The 19,899-nt window shown below is 40.1% G+C and overlaps 1 pseudogene; it reads right to left on the bottom strand.

Annotated features, from left to right (window-relative positions):
• Positions 1–645: 645 nt before the first annotated feature.
• Positions 646–1,317, bottom strand: LOC142841630 (mortality factor 4-like protein 2; annotated as a pseudogene).
• Between the last annotated feature and the right edge of the window lie 18,582 nt (positions 1,318–19,899).

Here is a 19,899-nt window from a genome sequence, read left to right as displayed (position 1 = left end):
CATACCATATTCATCTTTTTGGGTTGGGGTTATCTCACTCAGTAAAGTCTATACATTTGCATGCAAAATTTAAGATATCGTTTTTTGCCACTGAGTAGAACTCTAAAGTGTACCACACCTTCTTTATCCATTCTTCTACTGAGGGGCACGTAGGCTGTCTCCAGGTTCTGGCTATTACAAATAGTGCTGTTATGAACATAGTTGAACAAATGCTTCTGTAGTATGATAGAGCATCTCTTGGGTATATTCCAAAAGTGGAATTGCTGGATCCTGAGGTAGGTTGACTTTCAGTTTCCTGAGAAACCACCACACTGATTTCCAAAGTGGTAAATTATGTGTATGCATATGTTTGGAGCATATCCATTATGTGGAACTTCCAGCACTAGGAATGAGTGTGTGTTATCATGTAATATGAACACCTACTAGAAACTCATAATGCATAAGAATAGAAATACCAACATTCAAGCAATGTTGTCAAATAAACAACACAACTTCTTTTAGTGAACATTTGTTGTTGAAATACTGATAAAGCATTTAGTATTTTTATTTCTGTTCACAATAAGCAAACTGAAATATTAAGTCCTGGTATACTCTGACAATTTTCAAGAACAACTACAATAAAAAGAGCAAACATAGAAATGTTTACTAATCCAGGTAATAACAGAGAGTGGTCAGCTGACCCTCACAGGGCTTGGCAGTCAGTTTGTAATTGCTGGCAGTGAATAGAGAAGTGGAATTCTCAGCTAGGTATTTAGGGAAATGATACAGATAGGTAGACACTCACATAAGACTATGCCTACTAAGGAGGGAATGGGTCAATACAGTCCCAATTTGAGTAAATAATCGTAGGAGGTGTGGAGCCCCATAAACCTGAGACATTGGAATATGAGGATAAGCCAGGTGGATTTCAGCAAACTGGAGCTTTTCAAACTGGCAGAGCTGCTGGGTGCCCAGCATCCTGTTGAAGTACTCTCTTATTCCATATACAAGTTCATCAACAGAATATTATCTATTATCAGGCTTTCCCTGTGATTTCACAAAAGTGACATACTCCGCAAGAATAGTATCTACATTCTTCTCAGCAGGGAGTTGGAATAACTGCTTATGTTTGTTTATCAGTTCCCAGTCCTCAACAAGACATGGCTTAAGTTCATCAGGCAACTTCAATTCAACTCTCATTCTCACCTTCCCTGCCTGCCCAGATTGACCAGTGGTGACAGTCCCAGCCACATTCTGGTGAGGAATCTGTGGTACTGTGCTGGTACCACTGCCAACTCTGTTTTCTTGAACATTCTGCATGTTCTTTGGCACTAGCATGTTAGGTGCAGATCCTGAAGAAGATGGTTTTATCCACAGGAAAGCTTTTTTTCCATGGAGTGATGACTTTTCCCCACAGGGTACCTGCTCTCTACTCTGTTACCTTTCACATCCGTGTAGCTGCTTTGGGAAGACTGACCTCTCTCCCCAGAATGAATTTTCTCAAAACAGATGACTTTCTTTTCCATCGGACCTTGCTCGGCAGAGAGTTCTCTCTCTGCAGGGCATGTTTTCTCAACAAAGTGAACTCTCTTCCCAGCATGCATTTTCTCTGTAGAGCACTGGGAAGATAGGCTTTTCTCTGCAGGACAACTTGTTTGGGGAGGGCAGATTCCCAGAGCAGGTAGATGTTTCTCTGCATGTTGGCTTTTCTTTGGAGCCCTATGTATCCCTGTGGGGTCATCTTTCCCTGCAGAGGGTTCTTCCTGTACATAGTTACCCCTTTCCAGTGAGCAATCCTCCTCTGGAAGGTAGATTTTTTTGGAGCCTGACCTCTTCGTGTGGGGCAATCTTTTGCTGCAAAGGATCCTCTGTCTGCATAGTCAGCCCTGTCAACTGAATGACCCTTTTTTCCTGTTAAGGGTCCTCTCTCTGCAGGGATAACCTTCTCCGATGAATGACTCTCTTTGGCCCAGTAGGTTTTGATGGGCTGACCACTCCCTGCAGGGCGATCTTCACCTGCAAAGGGTCTTCCTGCTGCCGGGCTATCCCTTTCATCTAAATGACCCTCCTCTACAGGGCAGCTTTTCTTCTGAGGGTGACCCCTCCCTGCATGGTGATCTTCAGCTGCAGAAGGTCCTCTTGCAGCCACGTTACCCCAATCGAATGAGTAACCCTCCTCTACAGGATAACTTTTTCTGAGGCGACGCCTCCTTGTGAGGCAGTCTTTTCCAGGAGAGGGTCCTTTATTTACAGAGTTACCCTTCTCGGATGAATGATGCTCATCAGCACATTGGCTATTAATGGGGTGAACACTCCCTGAAGGATGTTCTTCACCTACAAAGGGTCTTCTTGCTGCTGAGCTAGCCCTGTCAACTGACAGACCCTCCTCTGCAGGGCAGCTGTTCTTCTGAGGGTGACCTCTCCCTGTGGGGCGATCTTTTCCAGGTGAGGGTCCTCTCTTTGCAGAGTTATCTTTCTTTGATGAATGACTCTCCTCTGGAGGGCAGCTTTTGATAAGGTGACCTCTCCCTGCAGGGTGATCTTCAACTGCAGAGGGTCCTCTTGCAACCACATTACCCCCCTCGATTGAGTAACCCTCCTCTGCAGGATAACTTTTTCTGAGGTGAAGCCTCCTTGTGCTGCAATCTTTCCCAGGAGATGGTCCTCTCTTTACACAGTTATCCTTCTCAGATGAAGGACTCTCCTTTGCAGGGAGGCTTTTGATAGAGGGACCACTACCGGCAGGGCAATCTTCACAAGCAGAGTGTCCTCTCTCCTCAGAGTTACCCCACTCAAATGAGCAACCCTCCTCTGGAGGGAACCTTTTTCTGAAGCGATGCCTCCTTGTGCGGTGATCTTGTCCAGGAGAGGGTCCTCTCTTTGCAAAATTACCATTTTTAGATAAATGACTCTCCTCTGCAGGGCAGCTTTTGAAGAGGCGACCTCTCACTGCAGTGCTAGTCTTCTCTGGTGAGCGACCCTTCCCTGCCAGGTGACTTTTTTCAGCTGGCCGAACTCTCCCCACGGGGTGACCTTTCTTCTCTGTGGAGAGTCTTCTCTTCACATGGCCTCTCACTAGCTGGTGATTGCTCTCTGCAGAAATAAATTTCTTGGCTGAGGGGTCTTTCTCTTCAGGGTGATGGTTCTCAGTAGAGCGAGCTGTCCCATCAAAGTAACCTTTCTCAGTAGATGCACTCTTCTTAGTAGAAAGTCCTTTCTTTACAGGTCGGCCTCTCATGATAGGGCGGCCTCTCTCAGCCAGTCCACATTCCTCTGTAGAGTGACGTTTTTCTGTAACACAGCTTTTCTTGATAAGGCGACCTCTCTGTGTAGGAAGATCTTTCTCAAGAGAGAGATGCTTCTCACATGAATGTCTTTTCTGAGAGAAGTGACGCTTCTTCCCAGGGAGGCGCCTGTCAGAGAGGGACTTTCTGGCAGAGGAAAATTTCCCTGTAGTATGATGTTTTCCAAGAGAATGATGTTTCCTGGCAGAGGAACTCTTCTTCTTAGCATGATGTTTCTCAGCCAACAAAGGCTTCTCAGCCAAGGTGCTCTTAACTCTAGTGCAGTGCTTCTCAGCAGTGGGACTTTTATCTGCAAGGTGATACTTCTCGGGGGAGGGATTTTTCTCTGTTCTTCGGGTTTTCTCATGGGAGCGACCTCTCTCCACCGAGCAACATTTTGTGGCAGGGCAACCCTGTGGTCTTCCTGGAAGAGCTGGTTGACGATTCCTCGGCTTGGCTGACTTTTGTTCTGAGGGGCGATTTCTCACCTTTCTGACTTCCCTGTAGCTTGGTGTCTGCTTCCTGAAGTCATCTCCTTCCCCAAAATGTTGGTCACGAACATGAGGTCCTTTCTTTCTGGAACTCATTTAAGTAATACTAACGAATTCCCAGGTTTTCTAGTATTATCTGGGAAAATTGACTGGACACACATCCTAGAAGTCTGTTGTCTGAATTAGTTCTACAACCAGGACCAAATCTCCCGATTGTTTACCAAATTTAGCTCTTTTTTAAGGATGGTAGAGGAGCGGCACTCTGCTTGTCTAACCGCCAGCAAAAACTGAGGTTACTCTGGAAACTATCTGTACACAAACGTCATCTTAGGGGCGGGCTTACACCCTTCGGCCAATTGGTAGTCATATGTAAATTATACTATGTTCCATAGCCAAATGATTGGCCCACCACTCTGATGTCATAGTGGTGGATTGTGGGGCGGGGGAGGGGACGTGGAAGGAGTCTTCCCTTACTTTTTTTAAAGACCAGGTTGTCTTTAAACACACAAAGATCCCCAAACTTCTGCCTCTCCAGTGCTGGCATTAAAGGCCTGTATGCCCTGCTCATCTTTCTTGATTCATGTGACTTCCTTCCTCTGACTGTTTCTATGCCTAAATCATTTGGTCCCTTCTCTTCAATCCTGAGTGCAAGGGTGTGGAGAAGCTCTAAACTTAAGGGCCCTGCAGCCCAGAGGGAGAAAAAGAAAACAGTATCATCTGCAGCCTATTGCCTCTGAGGAAGAATAGGTCTCTTTCCATTTCCCTTTTTACATTGCCTCCAGATTTGGTACACTTCTGAACATGGCAACGAGTTCATTTCCATTCACCCTGAGAATGTAAGGATAAGTTAATCTATTAAACTGTGTATCTCAAAAAATAAACAGATAGACTGAAAGTTTAAAAAAACTGGGAAAATATACAAGATATAAATTGCAAGCCTAAGAAAGTTAGAGTGGCGACATAAGTATCTAACAAAATACACTTTAAAACAAAATACAGGATAAATAATGCTTTCTATTGATGAAAGGGTTGATTGTAATAGGAATTTGATCACAATCACGAACATGATCATGTAAGAACAGAAAAAGCATATGAAGCAAAAAGTCACAGAGATATAATAGACAATTCAAAATACTAATTGGAGATTTCAGCAACTACTTTCCGTAGGGATTAGGACACTAGAGAGAAGTTAGCAGTGAGATAAAAGATTCTAACAACACTAAGAAGCAAATAGTCTTAGAAATACATCTACACTACAATCCACCCAAGAGTAGCAGAACAGACATTCTTCTCAGGTGAATGTAGAACATTCTCCATGTTAGATCATACACTGGCAAGAAGAAAAATCAAAGAAAACTGTAGAATTAAGTATGCACTTTAACCACAATGGAATGAAGTTAGAAGTCGATAGCAAGGAAATATATGAAAATAAAAATCTGTCTAAACTAAATAGTATAACAATGTGTAAAAGAAGAAATTAGAAAGGGAAATTAGAATATATATTGAAAACACCATAAATGGTGGTAAAGGCCTACAATCCCAGCCACTTGAACTGCTGAGGCAAGAGAATTGAAAGTTCAACTACAGAGAGAATATGTTAGAAATAGAAATGCAAATGAAGACAAAATATATGAATATCTATAAGACATTACTAAATTAGTGCTTAGGGACAATTTTAAACTATGAGTGCCTGTTTCTGAACCAAAAAATGGGGCTGGAGAGATGGTGCAGCAGTTACAAGCCCTTGCTGTTCTTCCAAAGGACCCAGTTTGGGTCCTGCAAGCCACATTCAGGAGTCACAACCATCTGCAACTCTAGCTTCAGGGGATGTGATCCCTTCTGGGCTCTTCAAGCACCCATATACACACACTCACACATACAAAGATACACAAACACATAAACACACATCTTTTAACCTGACCTTTTGACTCAAGGCACTGGAATAAAGGAATAAATAAACCTAAAACAAGCAAAATGTGTAAAATAATGGATATTTGAATGGAAATTAATAAAATATAGAATAGCAAAACAGTACACAAAATCAATTTATCCCATTTCCATAATGGTGGGAAACATGGTTAAAGTGACCACAACTTAGGCAGTACCCACCGAGCCCTCTGCTTGTCATTGTATCTCCCATTTACTAGACTAAGGAGGCAATGCCAGGCTTCCAAGATGGTTTGTTTTAAAACTGAGTCATAAAAAAAACCTGGTATTTGTAAAAGTATATCATAAAAGGAGCAGAAAAAAATGAGGTCCCCTGTCTCTCTGTGAGCTATATTTATGATTTAGGTTTCCTTTGATACTAAAGGTTCTTAATTCAAGAATTTTATTTTTTAAGCTCAAACTTAACATGGAAAAAATTATAAAATCCTAATGCTATGGTAGAGTTACTAATTTATTATAAACTGTTACAGATAATTAAGATACACAATTTATTGGTCAGTCATGCTTACTACAGATGTAATTCATTACAGGGACAAGCTTGAAGAGAGAGAACAGTTTTTATTTCCCATGACACTGTGCTCTGTATCTGTTGTCAATATTAAGTCTAACGACAGTAAAGCAAAACAAGTTTAAAGTAAATTTAATGTTTGTTTAATGTAAAATGATACTAAAAATCCTGTATATAAAAATTGATTATAAAAGACTGAATACTTAAATAAAATGGGTTAAATTTCAATACACTTGCATTGCAGCAAACCTCGTGGCTCAAGCAGTTCCCTTAGATGGAGCACAAGTTCCCTTGGATGGAGCACCATCCCATCCCAGTAAGTTGCATGCTAGCCTCATTTCAGGACAAGGATAAAGTAAGACCTGCCAGAAGTCTGCTGCTTCTGCCTCTTGTTGAAATAGGGGCGGCAGGGCTGCATCCCTGGCACCCGGCCGCCCACATGGCTAGCTCTAGCTTATGCCCCAAAATAATTACACGGAAACTGTATTCTTTTAAACACTGCTTGGCTTATTTCTATCTAGCCTCTTCTAGGCTAACTCTCGCACCTGGACTAGCTCATTTCTAATAATCTGCTGTAGCCCACGAGCTGGCTTACCAGGAATGATCTTAACCTGCATCTGCCTGGAGTGGGAGAATCACGGCGACTCACTGACTCAGCTTCTTTCTCCCAGCATTCTGTTCTGTATACTCCACCTACCTATGTTTTAACCTATGAGGGCCAGCCAAGCAGTTTCTTTATTTTTTAACCAATGACCTTCCTCCATCAGCCTCTGGCTGTGTAGACCTGACCAGCTCCAGCCAAGTACGCCAAATCAGAAAAAGAAAACAAAATTCTCTTCATTTTAAAGGTAAATTATCCCTCATGTCTCACACAACAGGGGAGATAGATTCTCTTACTCAGTGAAGGGTCTTAGAGTCTACACCCACATCCTAAATATCTCAAACAACGGAGAGGCAAATGACAATTGCTCTGCCCTCAATGTCTCCCTAATGGATGTGAGAGGATGCTGTGAACAAGGGAACATTGTACTTAAGCCTATTACCTGACTGGTATGGGACCCGCATGCTAGTTCAATTGGAAATGCCTGATACCCTTGCATTTGAGTCTTTCTCTTAGTAAAAGCTAATTCCATGATCTACCTATGTTCCTTCGTTAAAGGAGATGCCAGACATCTGCCATTAAACCCACAACTTTGCAATGTTACCCAGTATAGCCAAGACATATCATTGACAGCTGGTTTTATATCCAGAGTGTCAACAAATGATTCTATTCAGTCATATCCCAAGCCTTTAGATCCTTTAAGAGAAGATGACTTAAATGAAGAAGATTCTCTCCAACCCGCACTCTCCTGTGGTGCTTTGGGAACACAATCTAGTCTCTACCCAGATAGAGATCTCCAGGGCCGATACCTGTGCTCTCACCTTGAAGCCTACAAGAAGTAGAAGGGCTTTGACACTGGTGTTTGTGGGTGTTCCTAAGAAATTCCACAAGCCAAAGGCTCATTTAATTTGGTTGCCTTGCTTTACAAATTATGCCTCTAAACAACTGATCTATTTTAAATAAAATGATATTAAAAAGCATGCTTACTGCTGTCAGCATGTGGTGACCTAGAGACTTGTCCACTGGCAAGAGGAGTCAAGAGTTGATTTTACCATTCTTCCATCTCAGTCAATGTTACATTATTTATTGTAGATTTGACATGACTGACTGCTTTCATCTGTTGGCTAAGTGTATGGAATGAAAACGTTTTAGAGAATTTTTTAAAGCTTCTGTTAATAAGATTAGTTTTAGAAAACTTTGCAAAGCTAATGATTCTCTATAGTCAAGTCAGTCATTGTTTCTGGGACTATACTTTTTAAATTGGAAATTGAAAAATAATTTCCTTTGGGGACTACAACTTTGAACTAAATTGTCTCTCCATGCAGCCTGATATTTAATGGAATATACTTTTGGAATATATGTATAACAATTTGATGTTAACAAAAACATGTATTGTCATATTTTCAAATACAACATGGTCATTTAAGGTAATAGGCTAAATTTTTAAAATTTCAACTTCTCATATTACATCTAATAAAAAGTTGTTTCACTTAAAATACTCTGTTTTGTCATTAAATAATAGCTGGCATTGTTTTTTTTAATTTATTTATTTATTAAAGATTTCTGCCTCCTCCCCGCCACCTCCTCCCATTTCCCTCCCCCTCCCCCGATCAAGTCCCCCTCCCTCATCAGCTTGAAGAGCAATCAGGGTTCCCTGGACCTGTGGGAAGTCTAAGGACCACCCACCTCCATCCAGGTCTAGTAAGGTGAGCATCCAAACTGCCTAGGCTCCCCCAAAGCCAGTACTGTGCTGTAGGATCAAAAACCCATTGCCATTGTTCTTGACTTCTCAGTAGTCCTCATTGTCCGCTATGTTCAGCAAGTCCGGTTTTATCCCATGCTTTTTCAGACCCAGGCCAGCTGGCCTTGGTGAGTTCCAAATAGAACATCCCCATTGTCTCAGTGTGTGGGTGCACCCCTTGGGGTCCTGAGTTCCTTGCTCATGCTCTCTCTCCTTCTGCTCCTGATTTGGACCTTGAGATTTCAGTCCGGTGCTCCAGTGTGGGTCTCTGTCTCTGTCTCCTTTCATTGCCTGATGAAGGTTAATATTCAGGAGGATAATAGCTGGCATTGTTACTATTTTAATCAAATATACAAAGTTTACCATATGTAGAACATGTATAAAATAACAATATAGTTACATACTTCTAATACATGATGCACAGAGTAAACATTTATATTCCAAAATGGAGGAATGGAGAATGGAGGAATACTGAAGAATTATCACACCAAACCCAACAAGGAAGACTCATCATGGGATCATTTAGGCTCCAAAATCCTTGGAAAGCCTAATCCCTCCACCTTTGTCGCCTGAACCACACTCAACCTCTTTCTTTGGTTGGTTTTACTCTGTGTGTACAGTTATTCTTGGCATATGTTCCATGGTCATGCCATCTCTATCTCTTCATGTTCTCCATTTCAGTTTAGTTTCACCTTCACAGTTTCTTCCAACAGCCTCTCACGGGTGCTGCTTAAAGGTAACCTGATCCTGCCATACATTTCCTAGGTTCAGCATCTTTCTGAAACTTTGATGAAAGCTTGTATGACCCTGATAATGTTGGCATACCTGAAAGGTCAGTATAATGTAGCAAGGAAGTTCTACTGACCCCCTAAAATATAGTCTAGTCCATTTCTAATAATGGTTTGAATGATGATGGCCCTCTCAGACTCATGCACTTGAATGTTCCTCCCTGGTTTGTAGGACTAGTTTGGGAAGGATGGGGAGGTGTGGCCTTGTTGGAAGAGATATGTCACTAGGAGTAGTGTTAGGATTTTGTAGCTATTGGAGGGCCAAGAATGCTCTACCCCTCTGCCAATAAATCTCTTGTGGGAGGTCTGTTGCATGGTGTGATCATTGTAGCATTCTTTGGCTCTCCAAAGATGGAAAAGAAGAGAAACAGAGAGAGAGAGAGATGGGGGAGGGGGAGAGACAGGTTATCTTTGCACAGGAAACAGTGGAAAGGTGTCTCATATGGCTACTGATGCTGAGTTGCTGAAGCTGGACAGGAGAAACGCCTGGTTCTGGAATGTGGCTGGTTCTCAGTTATTTGCTATAAACAATGAGGAAATAGGAAGGGGGACTGGTGAAGCAGGAATGGGGACACCGTGCGATTTAGACTACATCCTGCTCTCTGGGAGTGTTGACATCTTTGGGGACCCAAGAAAGCTGGGATGCTGGCCAAGTTTAGGAAGAACAAGCTTTTTCTCTCACTATCCAGTCTCTGCAGCACCATCTGGGGTTAAGGAAGTGCAGGCAGCAGCAGCAGCTGTGCAACTGAACCACCTGGGGCTAGTCACTTTGAAGCTTTCTGGGATGCAGTTTTTGAGGAAACACCTGGAGCTGGTGGGTTGTGGGAACAGATATATATATATGGAACAAAAAACAGATATATATATATATATATATATATATATATATATATATATATATATGTTAGGAACAAAAGGTAAAGTTAAAGTGTACATTTGAAACTTTTAGGTCAATGGTCCTGGAAGTTAGGGAGGGGAGTCCCAAGACCAGAGAGAAGATTCAACCCTCAGGAATAAGCAATAGGCGGGAAAATGTAGCCTATTCTTTGATAGGAGTGCTTATATGGAGTCTGTTTTACTTGTGAGAGGGGGATCCAAGTTGATTCCCTAAAGCTTACAAGAATTTTTAAGTTTACCAAAAAAGATAAGTTTTAGATATGCTAGCATTAACATTGTTTGTAGTCTGTACTAAAATTCACACTGTAGGCAAGGCAGTAGACACCTACCTTTGAGTCACAATAGAAAATTGGGTACCTAAAATGATTTAGGGTTAGAAGCACAAACACTTTTTCCTCTATCCAGAAGACTGTGTGTATATAGACTATTCAGAGGTTTTTAGCATATTGAGAAAGCACTTTAAGTCTATACTTACAAGACAATCAAAGGAAATTTAAAATCTTAAGCATGACTATAATAGTAGGCAGTGCTTACCAAAGCTAGTTTACCAGAACTCCATTGATTAAAGTTAAAATTCTAAACTTTTGAAGTCTAAATATAATAATAATATCACAGAGAAGGAAAGAAATATGAAACATTTTTCATTTTACATATATCCTAAATCCCTTTCTTGCATCTTTACAAATTGCATTTACACACCTTAAGACACTTTTTAAATCCTTTATAGTTTGCATTTACATATCTTAAAGCACATTTTTAGATCCTTACAACTTACTTAAACTTTCATATCCTCAGACCTTTCATAAACTTTACACTTTTTTCTGTCCAGTCATTTACTATGACAGGTTAGGGTAGTTGAATACTGAGAGCTGTGACTATAAAGTGAGTGGGTTCCTATAAATAAAGGAACAGCAAAAAGTTACATTGAAATCTGAGTTTATTCCTTTTTAGAGTCTAGTAGTAAGGTTAACAGTGTCTAGACCTGGTAGTAGCTCTAGGAGAGTGAGGCCTGCAGCCTGATTTTTACACATGAAGATTACTGAGAAGGTAGCTGAAGCCTTGGTTGCTGTGGTTATACTGACAAAGCTACTATTAGCTTAGCTAGGCTATTATTAGCCTAGCCATCAATGCCATCAGAGATCTGGGAAGGATAAATTTCACCCAAGTAAGCAGGACGTACAGACCAAGCAGCTCTAAACTCTACTAAAAATAGCATAGATTTACTGGCTACCTGGACAATCACCCTAGGTTTTTCCATGGTAATCTTGATTTCATTGGGGCAGAGGTTCCAGAGCAGTATCACTCTTCAGCTACCAGGTCAGTTACTCGTTTTAGGTTTAATGTTGAAAATATATACCAGAGGCTAAATAAACCTTATCCCTATAATTACATTAGTACTTAGCATGGCTACAAGTATAGTTCTGAACACATCAATGATTTTCATCATCAGAGAGGTCCAAGAGGTGAGTCATCAGCTCCCCAGCTGGACACCCCAGTCTATAGGCCCTTGGTACCTGGACAAAACCCCCAGGGTTCCTCCACCACCTGCCTCGGCTTTACTAGCCAGCCAGCAGTCAAGCTTCCTGCAGGTAGGCTGCTCCAAAGCCCCCCATGGATAAGACCCTGTAAGTTACAAGTCCCACTCCGCCCCCAAACCCACTCATTCCCCACAACCTTAGAGGATCACTGAAGACACACAGACTGCGACTGCACAGAGCAGACCAAGAGATGATTAGCCAGCTCTCTAGCTGGACAGCCCAGTCTCTAGGTCATAGGTACAGGGCAAAATCCCAGGTCCTTCCCCCACCTTCCTCAGCTTCACTAGCCTGAGAGCAGGCAAATCAACTGCAGGCAGGCTACTCCAACACCCCCCATCAATCAGACCCTGTCACCTATAAGTCCCACTCCACTCCCATGCCTACCTGTTCCTGGAGATCTCAGTGGCTCCCTGAGACAGACAGTGACTGTACAAAGCAGACCAAGAATGGCTCCCTAAGAAACAGATAGCAAGTGCAACAATCAATCCAAGAGAAGATCCCCAAGACACAGACACTAACTGCAAGGACTGGATGAAGAGGCAAAGCCACTGTTGGCACCAACTGGAGGAAGAGATGGCTAGGCACCAGTGCAAGAATTCATTCAACAACCAACGAAACAACATGGTAACACCAGAACCCAGTGATCATACAACAGGAAGACCTGATCATCTTAACCCAGAAGAAGCCTTAAATATAAATTTATGAAGATCATAGAGACCAAAATTCCCTTACAGAAATGGTGGAAAAGAGGAACAAAAAATTGGAAGAAATCAATAAATCTCTCTCTCTCTCTCTCTCTCTCTCTCTCTCTCTCTCTCTCTCTCTCTCTCTCTCTTGTTCAAGACAGGGTTTCTCTGTATCTTTGGAGCCTGTCCTGTAACTAGCTCTTACAGACCAGACTGGCCTCAAATTCACAGAAATCCACCTGTCTCTGCCTCCTGAGTGCTTGGATTAAAGGCATGTGCCACCACCACCTGGCAAAATCAATAAATCTCTTAAAGAAAACCAAGGAAAAAACAGTCAAACAGGTGAAGCAAACAGATCAAACAGTTCAAGACTTGAAAATACAAATAGAGTCAATAAAGAAAACACAAAATGAGGAAATTCTGGGAATGGAAAAGCTGGGTAAATAAACAGAAACTACAGATGCAAACATAACCAACAGATTACAAGAATTGAAAGAGAGAATCTCAGGAGTTGAAAATACAATAAAGGAAATAGATTAATCAGTTAAAGAAAGCATTAAATCCAACAAATCCTTAACATAAAATATCCAGAAAATCTGGGACACCATGAAAAGACCAAACCTAAGAATAGGCACAGAAAATATATTCAAGAAAATCATAGAAGAAAACTTTCTCAACCTAAAGGATATGCCAATGAAGGTACAGAACTGAAGTAAACTGGACCCAAAAGAAATCCTCTCACCATATAATAATCAAAATGCAAAACATATAGAATAAAGAAAGAATATAAAGAGCTCCAAAGAAAAAGGTCAAGTAACAGACAGACCTATCAGAATTACACCCAACTTCTCAATGGAAACCATGCTGCAGACACTAAGAGATCATGGATGCAAGCCCAGACTACTATACCCAGCAAAGTTTTCAATCACCATTGATGGAGAAAACAAGATATTCTATGACAAAATCAGATTTAAGCAATACCTGTTCACACACCCAGCCTTACAGAAAGTACTAGAAGGAAAACTCCCGCCCAAAGAAGCTAACTGTACCTACAAAAACACAGAAACAAACAACCTCACACCTCACACCAGCAAACACCAAAGAAGGGCAACACTCAAATGCTAACACCAAAAAATAATAGGAATTAACAATCCCTGGTCATTAATATCACGTAATATCAATAGACTCAATTCACCTATAAAAACACACAAACAGAATAGATACAAAAAGAGGATCTTTCCTTCTGCTGCATAAAAGAATCACACCTCAACCTCAAAGACAGACATTATTGTTGTGGGACAATGGTTTGTACCCTGTCAATTCTATTTTAATAAAATGCTGATTGGCCAGTAGCCAGGCAGGAAGTATAGGTCAACCAGGCAGGAAGTAGAGGCAGGGGGACAAGATATAGCAGAATTCTGGGAAGAAAGCTTATTCTGCAGTTAGCCATAGAAGCAAAGTGTGACTGCCTCGCAGAATAAGGTACTGAGCCACATGGCTAACATAGACAAGAATAATAGGCTAATATAAGTTATAAGAGTTAATAAGAAGTCTGAGCTACTAGGTCAGTTTATAACAAATGTAGACCTCTGTGTGATTTCTTTGGGACTTAACGACTGCTGGAACCAGGCAGGACAGAAATTGCAGTCAACACATTACCTTAGAGTAAAGGTTGGGAGAAGATTTTACGATCAAATGGAACTAAAAAACAAGTGAGTGTAGCTATCCTATTATCTAATGAAATAGACTTCAAACTAATATCAGTCAAAAGAGATGGAGAAGGACACCTCATACTCCTCACAGGAACAATCCATCAAGATTAAGTCTCAATCTTGAACATCTATGCCCCAAATTCAAGAGCACCCACACATTCTTTTAGTGATGTAAAAGAAACATTACTAAAGCTTAAATCACATATCAAACCCCACACACTAATAGTAGGAACATTAACACCCCATTCTCACAATGGACAGGACAACCAAAAAGAAACTTAGCAGAGAAATAGGATAACTAATAGGCATCAGGACACAAATGGACTAAACAGACATCTATAGAACATTTCACCCAAACACAAAAGAATATATCTTCTTCTCAGCACCTCATGGAACCTTCTCTAAAACTGATCATATACTAGATAACAAAGCAAACCTCAAAAAACAAAAAATTGAATAACTCCCTGTATCTTATCAGATCACTATGATTTAAAATTAGAATCCAACAGCAACACTAATTTCAGAAAGCTCACAAGCACATGGAAATTAAACAATGTTCACCTTAATCAACAATGGGGAAGAAATAAAGAAAAATTAAATATTTTCTAGAATTCAATGAAAATAAATGCACAACATACCCAAACCTATGGAACACTATAAAAAAGGAAAGTTTGTAGCACTAAGTTCCTACATAAATAAAATGGAGAAATCTCATACAGGCGACTTAACAGCACATCTGAAAGCTCTAGAAGAAAAGAAGCAGACTCATCCAGAAAGAGTAGACAACAGGAAATAATCAAATTGAGGACTGAAATAAATAAAATAGGACAAACAGAACAATACAAAGAATCAATGAAACAAAGAGCTGATTCTTTGAGAAAATGAGCAAGATAGACAAATCCTTATCCAAACTAACCAAAAGGTAGAGAGAGAACATTCAAATTAACAAAATCAGAAATAAAAGGGGGACATAACAACAGACACTGAAGAATTTCAGGGAATAATTAGGTCATACTTCGAACACCTGTACCCCAAAAATTGGAAAATGTAAAAAAATGGAAATTTTCTGGATAGGTACCACATATCAAAATTTAATCAAGACCCAATAAACAATTTAAATAGACCTATAACCTGTAAGGAAATAGAAGCTGTCATCAAAAGTGTCCCAACCAAAAATAAAAAAAATAAAATACAGATCCCAGGGGCCGATGGTTTCAATGCAGCATTCTATCAGAATTTCAAAGAACAGCTGATACCTTTACTCCTCAAATTTTTTTACACAATAGAAACAAAAGAAACATTGCCAAACTATTTATATGAAGCTACTGTTACCCTGACACCCAAATCACACAAAGACTCAACTAAGAAATTACAGACCAACCTCCTTCATGAGCATTGATGCAAAAATACTCAATAAAATACTGGCAATCTAAATCCAATAATCCTCTATAATCAAGTTAGCTTTATCCCAGAGATTCAGAGATGGTTCAACATACAAAAATCTATCAATGTAATCCACCATATGAATAAACTGAAAGAAAAAATATGATTATATCTTTAGATGCTGAAAAGCATTTGACAAAATCCAGCACTCCTTCATGATAAAGGTCTTGGAGAGGTCAGTGATAAAGGAACATATCTAAAAGCAATATAAATCAAACCAACAGTCAACATCAAATTAAATGGAGAGAAACTCAAAGCGACTCCACTAAAATAAGGAACAAGACAAGGCTGTCCACTCTCTCCATATCTATTCAACATAGTACTCAAAGTTCTAGCTATAGCAATAAGATAACAAATGGAGGTTAGGGGGATAAAAATGGGAAAGGAAGAACTCAAACTTTGCAATTTGCAGATGATATGATAATATACATAAGTGACCCAAAAAATTCTACCAGGGAATTCCTGCAGCTGACAAACACCTTCAGTAATGTGGCAGTATACAAGAGCAACTCAAAAAACATCAGTAGCCTTCCTATATATACAAATGAAAGAAGGGTTGAGAAAAAAATTAGGAAAACATCACCCTTTAAAATAGCCACAAATAACATAAAATGTACTTGGAGTAGTATTACCCAAAGGATGCTCAATCATACTATAAGGACATTTGCTCAGCTATGTTCATAACAGCATTATTCATAATAACCAGAACCTGTAAACAAGCTAGATGCCTCTCAACCAAAGAATGGATAAAGAAAATGTGGTACATTTCACAACTGAGTACTACTCAGCAATAAAAAAACAATGACATCATGAAATTTGCATGCAAATGGATGGAACTAGAAAAAAAAATCCCGAGTGAGGTAACCCAGACTCAGAAAACTGAGCACTGTACATACTCACTCATAAGTGGATATTAGACATAAAACAAAGGATAACAAGTCTATAGTCCATGACCACAGAGAAGCTAGGTAACAAGGAGAACCCTAAGAGAAAAATACACAGATCCCACTGGGAAGGGGAAATAGACAAGATCTACTAAGAAAATTGAGAGCATAGGGGTTGGGGGAGAAGGGAGGGCAGAGGGAGAAGAGGGGAGGAGGAAAGAAAGGGAGGAAGGAGTACTTGAGGGAATAGGATGTTGAAACGGAGGAAGAACAGAGAGGAAGAGCAAGGAAAGAGATTTCTTGATTGAGGAAACAATTATGGGGCTAGCAAGAAACCTGGCACTCAAGAAATTACCAGAAATTCACAAGGATGACCCCAGATAAGACCCTAAGCAATTGAGGAAAGGGTGCCTGAACTGGCCTTGTCCTGTAATTAGTCTGATGACTATCTTAAATGTCATCATAGAACCTTCAGTCTGCAACTGACAGAAACAGATGCAGAGAACCACAGCAGAGCACTAGGCTGAGTTCCAAAAAACAGTTGAAGAGAGGGAGACATGATAATATGAGCAAAGCGGTCAAGGCAATGATGGAGATATCCACTGACACAGCTTACTTGAGCTAATGGGAGTCCACTGACTCTGGCCTGACAGTGAGGGAACCAGCATAGGAACAAACTAAGCCTTCTGAATGTGGATGACAGTTATATGGCTGGGGCAGACTGTGGGGACACTGGCAGTGAGACCAGGATTTATCCCTACTGCTTGAACTGGCTTTTTGGAACCTATTCTCTTTCTCAGCCTAGATATAGTGGGGAAGGCCTTCATCTTGCCTTAAAGAAATGTGCTAGATTTTGTTGACTCCTAATAGGAAGCCTTACCCTCTCTGAGGAGTGAAAGGGGGTGGTGAGGTGGTAGGTAGGTGGAGGGAGCAGAAGGAATGGGAACTAAGATTGGTATGTAAAATGGCAAAAGACTGTTTTTATAAAAAAAACAAATTAAAAAAATAATTTCTCCAAATAAAAATAATTTGATCATTTATAATGTAATTATCTTTAACAATTTACAATAAGTTAATAGTTTTTATAAGGTTTGGATTTTATAGCTGTATCCCTGTTAAGTTGAGCCTTAAAGATTTGATTCAAAAATTTGTTAGCATCAAAATAAACCATAAATGCAGTAAAGTTTAGTTCATGGAGAGACTGGGAAATTTACTGATCTTTTATAGTGTATTATAGAATGTCATAGTTGCTTTTCTTGCATGACTTGGTTTATTCAAACACCTAAAGCTTAACAAGATTAGCAAAGACAAAGAAACTAAACAAATATTACTGTGAAGTTTAGGAATTTATGAATGTCATTTATCAAATATACTTGCCTTATTTATCAACTTATGTTGTTCTTTATTTAAATTTTCTAGCAGATTGGTATTGAACAGTTAGCAAAGACATAAGTAGTTAGATGTACACCTTAAATCAACTTTTGTTAATCTGAATTAAACATTTATAACCATAAAATTTTATCAGCATATACAGTACATTCTAAACCAGAGTTGAATCACATATATAGTGTATGGTAGCAAATACAACCTTAAAATTTTATCATCACATGAAAATCCACACTAATCCTATTTTGGAGTCTTGTTGCTCCTTCCTTAGTCTATAAAACGACACAATTATTACGGAATATTCCTTTATACTGTGTGAAGATGTGTCACTGTGATTGGTTTAATAAAGAACTGAATAGCCAATAGCTAAGCAGGAAGAGGTTAGGTGGAACTTCTGAAGCCAGAGAAATCTCAGAAAAGAAGAAAGCTGGGTTGCCAGCTGGATGCAGCGGAAGCAAGACACGCAAGAAGAGAGATAAAAGCCACAAGCCATGTGGCAGCATGTAGATGAATAAAAATGGGTTAAGTTGTAAGAGATAGTTAGAAAGAAGCCTAATTTAAAGGTCAAGCTTTCATAATTAACAATCAATCTCCTGTTCTTTTTTGTGAGCTGGGGTTCCAAAGAAAAACCCAGCTACATACGATTGATAAATAGGGAGCTCATTAGGACTAAGAAGTTTTACAATTGTTGTTCTATTCCACATGGTCATCCTAAGACGGTGGTTAAATCACATGGCATGTACTCTTTAACCTTAGTAAGATGACTCCCAGAAACATGGCTGCTTACATTGATGAAGTCATCTGCCAAGATAGAGGAGAGCCAAGTGGTTGCTATTTAAAATATCTGTTTTCCTAGTAGATCTATTTTTAACGAGAGTTGAATCCAAGTTACATGTACATATACACAAAAGGTTGAATCCAATTTACATATATACATGCACATAAACATAGAGTTGAATCTGTTACACACACACATACATAGATACACACACACATACATACATACACACACACACACACACAGTTGAGTTAAATTTACATACACATGTCCTAAACAAGAGTTGTTGCAGCAAATTTAGTGCCACCCACATCAAGGTGGATCTTCTTTCTTCAGTTACACCTCTGTGGGAACTCTCAATGACCCAGAGGTGTAGGTTCTGAGTGATTCCAAATCCAAACAAATTAGCAGTAAACATTAATTAAAATAATAGCTAAGTGAAAGTATTGCTTTTACTTAACACTGACAAATCAAAGAATATATAGATACTTTACTAAATGAAAAAATAATAAATGTATTTATTTATTTGTTTAAATTAAGCAGTTGGAGGCTAGGGAGATGGTTCAGCAGTTTATAATACTTCTTGCTCTCCCAAAGAACTCACGTTTGGTTCCCAGCACCCATGTCAAGCAATTCATGATTGCCTATAACTTCTTCTCCAGGGAAACTGATACTCTTGGAACCTATACACTTGTGATAAAAACAGATAAATAAAAACAAACCTTTTTCTTAAAGAAAAAATGTATATTTGAGAAAATGCCTCTTACTTATAGCTCATATTGACCTCAAATTAATGATCTTCTTGTCCCTAGCTCTTGAGTTCTAGTATTGCTGGTCAGTAGGTAGGTGAAGGGGTTAAATCAGCTCCCTTTAGAGGGCGGGGTTTGCCTCAGGCAAATCCCGGCCAATAAAGTGTGCGCGGAGAGGCGGCTCGGCCCTTTTGTTCCTCGCTACCTGTGCTACGCTGGAACTTTGGTTTAGTAAGTTTAACAATAAACTGGTACATATTCTTTGATATCTGCATTGCCTTTATTTTGTGCCGGAACATCTGGCGCCTCCCCCGTGGGGCTTTGCCGAGAACCGGCCCCGAACGGAGTCTCTTGCACCCCGGGGTCGCTACGGCGGTCTCTCTGGGCGCGCGCGGAAGAAGTTGAGATTCTCAGCAGTCTCTCTGGGCGCGCGCTGAAACAGCTGAGACTCTGAGCGACTCGATTTTCCCTGCCGCTTGTTAGAGTA

The sequence above is a fragment of the Microtus pennsylvanicus genome, chromosome X (genome assembly GCF_037038515.1).
Source record: "Microtus pennsylvanicus isolate mMicPen1 chromosome X, mMicPen1.hap1, whole genome shotgun sequence".
Classification (NCBI taxonomy): Eukaryota; Metazoa; Chordata; class Mammalia; order Rodentia; family Cricetidae; genus Microtus; species Microtus pennsylvanicus.
Note: the sequence above shows the minus strand (reverse complement) of the source record. Positions and strands in the feature narration are given on the sequence as shown.